Raw genomic sequence first — 11952 nt, forward strand, 5'->3', positions numbered from 1 at the left:
TGGCCTGGCCGGTAACTTTTCTGACTGGCATCTAGTTGCCGGCCCGGCTGGCAGGTAACTTTTAAGGTCAAGCCGGCTGGCCTGTAACTTTTTGAGGCATATTTGAACACTGCTAATTATCATTCACAAAATCTTAAGAAAGGTTATATTATAGTTCACATTATTTGCCAAATATAGTTTCCATATGTTTTAAGAACATGCTTCTCATTCTAATAAGGTAGGGATTTGACTTGAATTTATAGCCACATTGTCAGCTTTACAATGAGTTCTGCTAACACTGGTAATATGAAATGACCACTCACTGAAACAAATCCATGTAAATGTGCTGGTCTTAAAAGCCTTTCATTTCTAAATAGATAAAGTGAATGTATTTGTTCATCATATTTATGCAGCTTGTATCATTCATTTTTATACGCATCTGTGGATGTTGACGATTGAGAAAGTTTCACCTCTGCTAACATGACTGACTGTGTCGCTCATGGATGTTGTCACTTGTTCCTTGTAGCATCAACGAGGGCATCAAATGATTCTATGGATAAAAAGAGTCACAGAAAGAGAAGATAGTAAGAAATACATACATTTGTACAATTGACTGTGGATACTCATGAATGTGTTATTAGCATTTTGGAACAGTTATAATTAATGTAACTTTATTTCCTGATCTGCTTGTACTGCATGTTAGCCACACTCCAGCAATAGTGGAATTCCTTTCTTTTGTTTGAATAAACATAGTTCAAAAGCATTTGGAACCGGGTTGCTTTTGTATTACATTCACCTAGTTTTTCGAAAATGGCACATGGACACTTAAAATGACATGCATAAGAATATTTGTGTTGCGTATCTGGATAATATTGTTTACAGAATTGCTAATATAACTGGAATAAGAATAATACAATAATTTCAAGGCTTTATTGGACAAAGCAACTTCAAATAGTGCAATAGGGGTGACCGAGCAGTGTTTGCCCTTTTTCTGACTAGTCTAGGGATGTCAATTTTAAGGTTAGAAGGGACCTGACTGAGCCATATAAAAGCCATGTGTCTTGGCTACATACAAACCTAATCTCAGGACTGCAAGCCTTACAATAGTAAAGGAGACAAACAAATTTGTGAAGCGGGGCAGGGTCACCCATATGCATATGGTGGGCTCAGTGGGGCCATAAAAAGTTAAAAATACTGCATATAACAATAACTATAAAACAAACGTTTAGTAAAGGGTAAATTGGGCAGTCATTTACTTCTGGGGAATCCATATTAAATAAATTGGAAGAGAATAATGTACGCTAAGTCCAAAATGAGCTAAAACTTTATTTACAGCTTCGGGGATTATGGTTTAGGACATGAAATAGTGCAATGAGATTTCAGTTTACATGCACTACAATCGTGCAAATCATGTTACAGTTGTCATATTTGGCAGATGAATAGTATTTATGGCCACGCGTTTTGAACTCACCACCCAAAAATGGTGGTTTTTGAGACTCCTTCAAATTGTTATATCTCTGCTTAAACAGGTATTGAAGTGTGTTTGGTGTCATGTTGTAGCTAAATGTGTGCCCTATCAGACCTCCAAAGGAGAATTGTTTATCAGCTAAGATAGTGGAGTTAGAGTTGTTTGAGTTCAGAATGACCGAGGTGGGGGATGAGGCGGTGGCGGTATGTGCAAAGTCTATGGGAAATAAAGATTTTGTGTGTGCGTGTTGAATCAACTGATCATATCTTTGCATCCATATGGGCTACAGACATGGTTAAGAGCTCTTTTGAAAAATTATTTATTCTGCTAATTGTTTTTAATCATTTTGAACTCTTTATGATTGGTTTAGTCTATGAAATGCAAACTTTTATGTGCAAAACTACCTGTTTTCATACTAAACACTGTAGTAAGCAATGCGGATGTCTTCAAAATCTAAAAGTTGCCCTAAATTTTTAATTACTTATCCTATCATAGTCATAGTTTACATTTTCTGAGAGGAAATTTGATGAGGAATCTAATTATGGACTTACTTTTTTTGTATGGGTTAGGGGTAAAATGTTTCAGTTCAAAATATGTTGAATTGTAAAAACATTTGAACATATTTTGGGACACCCTGTATTCCAAGATTACCAAACAGCTGTGATTTTTTTTCTTCCAAAGTCAGTAGGCTCCCCCTAACCTCTAACCAAATCAATGTTGTTTACTTTCAGTTTATAACTGCAAGTTATAAGCAATGCATTAAGTGACCCATTTTTTATTTGGATTTTTTTTATTCCACCCTGTATAACTTCAAGGTCACCCTGTACAATGAGTTGAAATGTGTATATTTAAATTGCTTTTGCCTCCAGCTTTCCAAAAATGTATACTTTTGCTAGTTTAGGGTTGATAGATATTCTAATTTGAAACTTGATTGGTGTAAAAATTCATAATATTTGTGATGTAACGCCAAGGGTGGTGAGTTCAAAACACATGGCCTTATAGTGCTAATTAATCTGGCTATGGAGGCAATTTAACAATAGGGAGGGCCTACTCTCATTCTACATGTACATGTAGTAGAAAAGGGTCATTGAACTTTGCACAAAGGGTCAAAATTACTCAGTTCAAAACTCACACTATCGTGACTCACTGGTAATTCTGATTCAAAAAAGGTATACTTTGACCAATCTATGATGTACTGTTATGGAGTTATGGGCAAAAGAGTAAAATTGGGACGTCATAGGTCCAATTTTTCCCCGCTATGGGCTAAAATGGAACTTGCTCTGATTTTGATGAAACTATAGTTAAATTATTTTGTCTTGTTGCAAGAAATAGTTTTAACTATCTAGGGATTAATAGAGGCTGTCAGCCAATTTAAGCCATCTTGTGGGTACAACTGATCTGCGTGTTCATGCATCAGACACTACAGCATGGTCACAGCTTGCCACACGGCCATGTGTCCTGGACTCGCCACCCTTAACGTTACATCACAAATATTATGACTTTTTACACCAATCGTGTTTCTAATTATCTCCATAATTATCAACCCTAAACTAGCAAAAGTATACATTTTTTTTTGAAAGCTGAAGGCATAAGCATTTCAAATACACACACTTCAATTCACTATACAGGGTGACCTTCAAGTTATACAGGGTGGAATAAAAAAAATTAAAATAAAAAATGGGTTACTTAATGCATTGCTTATTAGGCAAAAAAAAAAAGGTTTGTCTCAAAGCTCACGAGAAATTTAAAAACAAATGCAAAATGGGGGGAGCCCACTGACTTTTAGAAGAAACCAAAATCACAGCTGTTTGGCAATCTCAGAATACAGGGTGTCCCAAAGTATGTTAGATTTTTTTACAATTCAACATATTTTAAACTGAAACATTTTGCCCTTACCCCATACAGAAAAAGTAAGTCCATATTTAGATTCCTCATCAAATTCCCTTCAGAAAATCTATACTTTGACTGTGGTAGGATAAGTACCGTACTGACGCGAGTATAGTCCCACCTTGAGTAAAGTCCCATCCCCAAATTTTCAAAAATTTCAGAATTTTTTTTTTAATTTTTTTTTTTTAAGTTATTTATTTTTTCGGCTTTGGAGTGTCCCAGGACCTAGACCTACATGGTAGGATCATTCATGGTTGACCTAAAAAAAAAAAAAAAAGATGTTTTGTATTTATAATATGAAAATTGATACTTTGTATTCATGTCATACTCTATTAATGATTTCAAAATGCATTCAAATTTTTTTATTTTTTTTTGAAATTCGAGTATAGTCCCACCCCCCAATTTTGAAAAATGTTCACCCAAAAACGGGGTGGGACTATACTCGAGTCAGTACGGGTAATAAAAATTTTACAGTAACTTTTAGATTTTGAAGACACCCTACAGTGTTTGATATGAAAACGGGTAGTTTTGTATGGAAAAGTTTGTATTTTCTAGACTAAACCAATAAGTAGAATTGTTTAGCTGTAAGTTCATGAGTCTTTTAGATGCTAAATAGAGTAAAAATCCAATTTACAGTCTTTACAGAAGCAGATTATGCACTAAAATATCAATCCCATAGAGTTTGTGTGTGCCACATCCCCCACCTCCGCCACTCTGCCCATTCTGAATTCTATGAAGCAGTGTCAGTATTAAAAAGGCTAATGGAATTCTTTTTACTGGGTTGAAAGTGCATTTTATTTAGCAATAAAATGAGACCACAAGCGTGACAATAACTTCTTGCTTGGCAGAGATATCATCATTTAATTTGAGTCGAATTTGGGAAAATGTAACATTGCCACCTTTTTTGAGTGGCGAGTTCAAGATGCACGACCACACATCAACACGGTGATTTTGCTGTTCACTCATGGAGATCGAGCACGAACGGCCATCATGGCGTGTACCCACAAGATGTCAGCATTCAACACCACACTGATTATCTCTATTTTATATGCAAAATCTCAACATGAACTATGAAAAGGTCTAGTGTAGGTTCATATGGCAAAGCCCCAAGAAGTTAGAGAATTAACTGAAATTGCAGGGCAAAAATGCAACCTGGAATTATAGAGATGGATACAAATAAACCTGATTGGTGGGGTCCAGGGAGGCATTTCTACTATACTAAAATAACCAGCGAAGTGTGTGTGTCTGTCTGTCTGTCCGGCTATGCGTTTCGCCGCGCTGCGACACATCGATCCGATATTACGGATATGGATAGGTATCCAAAAAAGCATGTTGACCGTGTGGTTTTCGAGGTCATCGGAGGTCAAGGTCAAAGGTCAAAATTTCAAACTTTGTCCGATTGGGCTCAAACTTGGTGGGTGGGATCCTTGATAGGAGGGGAATGTATGCCCGAAATAAAATCGAGGTCAGCCGAGGTCAAAGGTCATTACGGAGGGGTCAAATTTCAAACTTTGTCCGTTCGGGCTCAATGGAATCCTTGATACAAGAGGAATATATGCCCAAAATAAGATTGAGGTCAACCGAGGTCAATGGTCATTACGGAGGTGTCAAATTTCAATTTTTGTCCGATCGGGCTCAAACTTAGTAGGTGGAATCTTCGATATGAGGGGAACATGTAAAAAGTATAATCGAGGTCATCCGAGGTCAAAGGTCATCCAGGGGCTACATTTTAATATCACGGGAGCATGAAAAGTCAAAAGGGGTCATCAGGGGTCAAATAGCATCGCTATCAGTAACTCTCACAGCAACGGGTGAACTAGTATATTTAATACAAAGACCTTCAGCAAAAAATATTCCAAATATGAAAATATAGGGATTATAGGGCTTTTTGAAACTTTCTACGGAAATATAGGAAAATCTTAAAAATATAGGAAATATAGGACCCTTACCTGAGCCAAACACCTGTAAAATGTACAACATTGTCTGATTGCAGCTCTTGTGGGGTTCGGCAGAGAGAACAGAAAAGTATTTTTGCAACTGTTACAGCACTCTTGTTGTAATCTCCTTTCACATATTTAGCAAGCAAAATCTGAAAAAAAAAAAAAAAATAGGTTGAAGAAGAACTTCTCATATATTTAGGGTGGTGCAATAATTATGTGTACCCCGGGGTGAATATAGGGGGGGCAAAGATTTTTGGCAGGCCAAAGGGGGCAAGCATTTGTTGTGAGGTCGAAGGGGCAAGCGGTTTTTGGCAAGTTGAACGTGTGGGGTATGTGATTTTTGGCACAGATATTTTGGGCACCGTTTCTATATTACGCCCTAAAAGGCGTAGGAAAGCGTTCTGAACACTTTCAAATATGCAAAATTTCCTGCTCGCTTCTTTCGCATTATATGTTAAGACAATTTAAGGTTTTAAATTGGGTTCCCCAAAATCTTGCATGTGTAAGGGGGGGGGCAATGATTTTTAGCACGTCAAAGGGGGGGCAAAGGTTTTTTTAGCACATCGAAAGGGGGGCAAAGGTTTTTTAGCACGGCCAAAGGGGGACAAGCGATTTTGGCAGACCATTTTGAGAATTCACCCCGGGGTACACATAATTATTGCACCACCCCTTATGTTACCATCCACAGTTTGTAGTCTTCCATTCATTTTTTTTTTGCCTTTAACTATATTCATACATGTTTGATTTTATCTCTGAGCAGCAGCGGACTGTTTGATTTGCCTAGCTATAAGATAGGAGTTTCTCTCTGTAAACCTGTTGACTCCATATTAGAATTTTGGCCTCCACACATATGTGGAGCTTGTGTTATCATCCAAATGGATGTTTGTTTTTTGCTTGTCCGGGCGGAAGCAAAACCATTAATCTACTCTGCAGCTTAAACTTCAAACTTGGTATGGTGATAGGACATAGTGGTCTAATGTGCTGTATTATAGTTCTATGTCATGTTTTATTTGCATATTTATGAATATTAATAAGCTAATTTGCATATTTCGCCTACATTTTCATAAATCTACTCAGCAGCTTTTATTGCATATTTTACCCACATTTTCATTAATAATCCACTCTGCAGATTTAACACAACATCGCAACAACCAATCAACTTCATTCTTGGTATATTGCGATAGTATACATGCATGGTGGCCTGATGTGCTGTATATAGTTTTGCATCATATACTATTGGCATATTTATGAATATAAACCCTAATGCTAAATATGGTTTTTGGCTATCATGAGCAGTATGTAATTTACTAACTTGAACTTCCAGACCACTATCAATCTGTCAACACCTATGATTAATATCATCCCCAGGTTAAAAAAACCCTCCACTATGGGCTACAACACAGTTTTATAAATAATTTCATGGGAAATGAGGCTAATATTCTATGTCCACCTCAAGTTAGATATCTCACTGCTGCATATATATTATGAACTATGTCATAGGGAGTGAGGTTAATTTAGTAGCTAGCATTTATAGTCTGCATTTCCATTACCAGGCATTATCCTATCAAATATTATACTATAAAATATTTCTAGTGAAGACAAAGCAAAAGCATTTGCAGAAGAAGCCTGACTTGGAGCTACTTAGGTTCAAAGGTCAAGGTCTAAACTGAATGTATATATTCGCTCAGGTGTACCTGAGCAAAAATATGAAATAAATACAGGCTAGTAGTGAGTACATTGTACATCAAACTGTACATGGTTTTGTATGCAGATATAAGGCAGTTTTGAATACTTTGCACAGTATGCATTTTTGAATAGATTGCATGTGGTGTGGCTATATAGAAGAACGACTACCTGTGCACTTAGCATTACTGATATGCTTTGCCCCCGGGGCTTCGCCTTCGTGACCTGAACTGAGTTACTTGTGAACTGTGGAATCTTCAAATTGGCACATAGTTACGCATTCGATGCTAGAGTCCATTGCCATCATGCATGGTTGATGCATTGATTTGTACCGTAATTAATATTCATAAAACAGCATTCAAGCTTTGACTATACGTTTGGCAGCCAGAATGGTGGAAACTTAAAGTGAAAGATATCCTAATTAAAAAGGAACATTTTCTAGGGTGAAATTTTGTGTAGAAACTGAATCTGACATAAACATTTTTTATCAACTTGAAAATTTTACCCATAACACTGTACAGGCATATTTCTGCCTGAAGTCCCAAAATTTGAGCGAAAATTGGTGCAAAAAAAAAAGTCCTTCAAAATGTGGATACTCAGCCTGGCTAAACAAAAAACACTAGCATGTATTTTTGCATAAACCGTATAAATTTGTTCCAATAAGCTCCCATGCCCCAATAAGCACCCACCTAGGGTATTTTCAATTAAGGGTAACATTACATGTAATGTTGAAGTGACAGTTAGCCGTCAAGTCGTCAATACAGTGAAATAGTTGGAGGACTACAAGTCTAGTGTAAACTTGCAATGCATTTTCTGCACCAGAAAAGCTCCTAGAACGTCTCAGGACCTATAACATACGTAATTAAGCGTCTCTAATAAACGCCCCTTGCGAAAGATTAGGTAAACCAGGTTAAAAATAACTGTCCACCCAAAATGACTTTGTTAAGTGCCCTGGGTGCTTATACGGTACATGTATGTAGAAATTGCATTATATGGCGTATAGGCCTATATATATTATGTATTTTGCAAAAGTACTGTATACTTTTGCATATGCAAAACCACATACTTTTGCCAAAATTCCGGGTATGTATTAAATACTATGTACATTGTAGTTTTGCACACAGCACATGAGGTAGTTTTCAGTCAATAATGACATAATATACAAATGTATACTTGAATTATGCAAAGTATGCATTTTTGCATATCAGTAACCACTGGGTATAAGCCCACCCCCTAGATGGCAGATTTCACTGGGGTGGGCTTATACCCGTGGTTCTGATATGTAAAAATGCATGCAGGAGAAACGACTACGTACACACATGGAAGTATGTTGCAAAAGTATGTACTTTTGTATAAGTACCGTACATAAATTTTGTAAATTGTATACAAAAACACATACACATACACATGGAAGTATGTTGCAAAAGTATGTACTTCTTCCCACGTCTGTCAAAGCGGACACCCTCATGAAATCCCTATTGGTTTGTACAGGGCCTTTCAGTTCAAGAAAATTTTCTCAGCACAGAAAATACCAATTAATTTAGTATGGTAATTTATTTAAAAATTGATTTCCCTGATAAGAAATCGAGCATAAAATTATTTCATCAAGAGTATTTATTTGTTGCATGTTTTGTGATTTCCCCCATTGAGTGCAACGGTAAGTGTCCCCTTTGTGTCACACTAGGGGCGAGATGGAATAGCCCAATCATGGCAAAAGTGACATCATGTTGACCGACAGAATCGCATTAAGTGCAATGAATGGAACAACCCTGACCGAGAGAATTGGCTATTTTGAACTGTCGCTTAGTACAATGTACATGTGCATGGCATTCATGCTTAGATTTCAAATGCAATGGTCTCGTAAAGTTTTTGTCAGAGAAGAATTAGGGGTTCATTCATGAAATTGAGGGCCCATAATGCCCCGCAAGCATGATTGATTGTTTATGCCTGAGGCATATGAATAAGCCCTTTCATACATTCCCAAACATTCAGTGATTGTTTTTCATCAAATAATAACAAAAAATAAGATGTAAGATTCTTAACACGATTTTCTTGCATTCTTTTCTATACCGAAATCATCACACTGAAGTAGCCGTGCATGAATTAGGGGTTCATTCATATATTTTCATGACTAAATGGTTTTTAGTCATGAAAATATATGAATGAACCCAGTTCATACATACCAGTAGGACTATATTTTGTGATTCTTATTTCATAAAAATAATAACAAAAAGCGTACAAAGCAACATTACCGTATATCAAAAATCATGATTTTCCTTCATTTTTCCTACCTGGCGATCGCACATCCGGGACACGGGCATAAACGCTGTTTATGCCCGGCACTCGACTCAATCACGTGCGCCCGTTACATAGTGTGAATGTATGAGCGCTGAATATGCCTGGCTCTCGACCAATCGCGCGCGCGGTTATATAGCAAATGTATGAATGTCACTTGTTTACATTTTGAGAGCGTGTGCACAGTCTAGAGTATAAACGGAGGTGGGGTACTGATTGGCTGAATCGTAGCAACAGACAGATATCTGATTAGCTGATTGTGCATCATATCGTTACTCATCGCAGATCGGCGCCCTTGAAGTGAACACAAAGTTCCGCGTACGTCGATCATTAACAGGGCGCTCGCACAAATCTGAGCAAGGGATTGCCGTTGTTCTCTGAAATCCAGTGTAGACTCGGGTGGGAAGCTCATCGGTCACTGCGGTGCACAAATTTGTGACTTGACTTCTCGAGCAAGGATACATTTTCAATTGAATGAACACTGACACAGCCTCGTCAGCCTGACATAGTGTGACAATTGTGTAATGTCGAGCCATACGATGGGTGTACTGTACATGTACATAGCTGTACACAAACCATGTCATGACATGATACTATGAGCTTAAAATAGCTAATTTGCAAAGAAACTCAAACGCTTACCTGGCTAGGAATGCATCAACCACACCAATTACTTCTCTGGCTTGACTGTAGATTCTCAAAAATTTTGAGAAAATGAAATGTTTTCGAATACACTGCAAAACTCAGCGTTAGCGACACCGTCGTGTGGAAATTTTTCATCATTGCGAAGGGAGACAAGCTGTGTGATGATAAAGAGAACACACCACAAAAACCTTCTTCGCATTGATTTTATACACGCAAAGTTATGAAAGTAGAGTTCACGTTTATGTGCAAAAGTAGATATTTTCCCAGTTTTAAAGTATAAATTATGTATATCATCTTAGAGAAGAACATTTTGCATACCATGGTATGCATTAGCTTCTAACATTGCTCGGCTACTTGTTGAGAAAATCAGCGATACATAAAAAAAGACCGATTTGACGACTGCTAACTACATTTTTTTTTTTTTTTTCATGCGCAGATAGTCTTAAATATTGCCCGAATATTCCCGTTTCTTTTTAACCTGTGTGACATTCACATTAAGAAATTGTATTTAAACACGATTTTGAACACTAAAATTGCTAATATTATATCAATTTGTCACATTTTGAATGTAAAGATGGCACTATATGACTGATAAACTTGGGCAGAAGCTGGCAGAAGTCTGATTTAGTGGTATAAGCCCTTGAATTAAAATGACCACGTGGTGATATATAACTGGGTGGAATATTTCCTAAAAATTGCAAAAATTCTTCAAATTATTTGCGAACCACGCAAAAGGTTAATCAAAATTGTAAGGATATAATGCAATATATTTCTTAATTCACATTTGATTCACAAGTTGACAAATATTTTTATAGTTACGAACACGTATATTATCACCAAACTCGAGACAAAAAGTCTATGCAAAACATCATACTTTAAAAGTATGTCGATAATTATGCTATACCGGGCTTTGGTACGGATATTACTTTTGATTTTCATCTTGACCATGCCCCATGTTCAATTGGAGCAATATTATGGTTTAACGCTACGGAAAAAAATAATAATGAATTTCTTGTTTTCTTTGGATCAATTGTGAGAAATAAAATGGTTTTTAATCTCCTAGGGAATTGTAGTGGATGTTCTTGAGTGTAGAAACCATACAAAGATAAAGATTTTAGTAACTGAGAAAAATACATAGTGACATGTGGGTTGCGGAAGGGCTGGAACCATAGTTTCCATTTAACTAAAATACTGCACTTTACTTTTCAATAATACTGATAGGACATGATTGGAAATGAGTCAAGGGACCCAATAATTGCATTTATATTTCCATAGGTTTTGCGATTCTTCAGTTAATTGTAAGACCTATAATATATAAAAACGAAAGATTTTGGCGTTTTTCCCTCCCGAGATCACGGACATGGGGCGGAAATGACAATTCGTATTCGCCGCCGAAGTCATGTAATAATCGGATTAACTATAATAGCAATAGGTGAAATCATTTTTGGTATATATCGCCCTGCACTACAAGCAGGTTATTTTTATCACCTGTGAATGTCTGTAATCATAGATTGAATACAATACCGCTCTTTTCAAAGATACTAATCTTACAGGTGCGAGTGATCAGCATGATATGAATATTCTATAGAATTACGATCCAGGTCTTTATCCCTGCTCTTTGACATCTATGGATAAATGCAGAGGTACCGCGTGAACGTACTAGTGCAGCGCGATATATTCAGAAAATTGTTTTTACCTACTGCTATGGTAGTTAATCCGATTATTAGACATCACTTCGACGGCGAATATCATTGCTTGGAATCTCATTTATAAAAACCAATACCATTTCGTGTGTTTCAGCTTAATTTGTTTCAATATTTGAGTGCCAGCACCCGCCAGGTCATTCTCCCCTTCGACTCGCCTGAAGGTGGTACTACACCCCCTGATAAATTTTTTGACTACTTTTGCATTTTAATAAAATAACTACACACTGGTAACAAAGGTTATGTATATTATAGGGGCAATTACTTCAAGACAAGTAGTTCATTATATATGTAAAGAAATGAGGTACATTCTAGCAGTACCTCTTTTCTTATCATAAATAACGTACCGCTTGTC

At 36.8% G+C, this 11952-nt stretch overlaps 1 long non-coding RNA gene across 1 annotated transcript; it reads right to left on the reverse strand.

The window, feature by feature from the left end:
• Positions 1-497: 497 nt before the first annotated feature.
• On the reverse strand, positions 498-10209 carry LOC140149895 (uncharacterized). Its single transcript, XR_011858767.1, has 3 exons — positions 9892-10209; positions 5284-5423; positions 498-529 (listed from the first exon to the last, which is right to left on the reverse strand). It is a non-coding gene; the product is annotated as an uncharacterized lncRNA (long non-coding RNA).
• Between the last annotated feature and the right edge of the window lie 1743 nt (positions 10210-11952).

Source organism: Amphiura filiformis, chromosome 4 (genome assembly GCF_039555335.1).
Source record: "Amphiura filiformis chromosome 4, Afil_fr2py, whole genome shotgun sequence".
Taxonomy (NCBI): Eukaryota; Metazoa; Echinodermata; class Ophiuroidea; order Amphilepidida; family Amphiuridae; genus Amphiura; species Amphiura filiformis.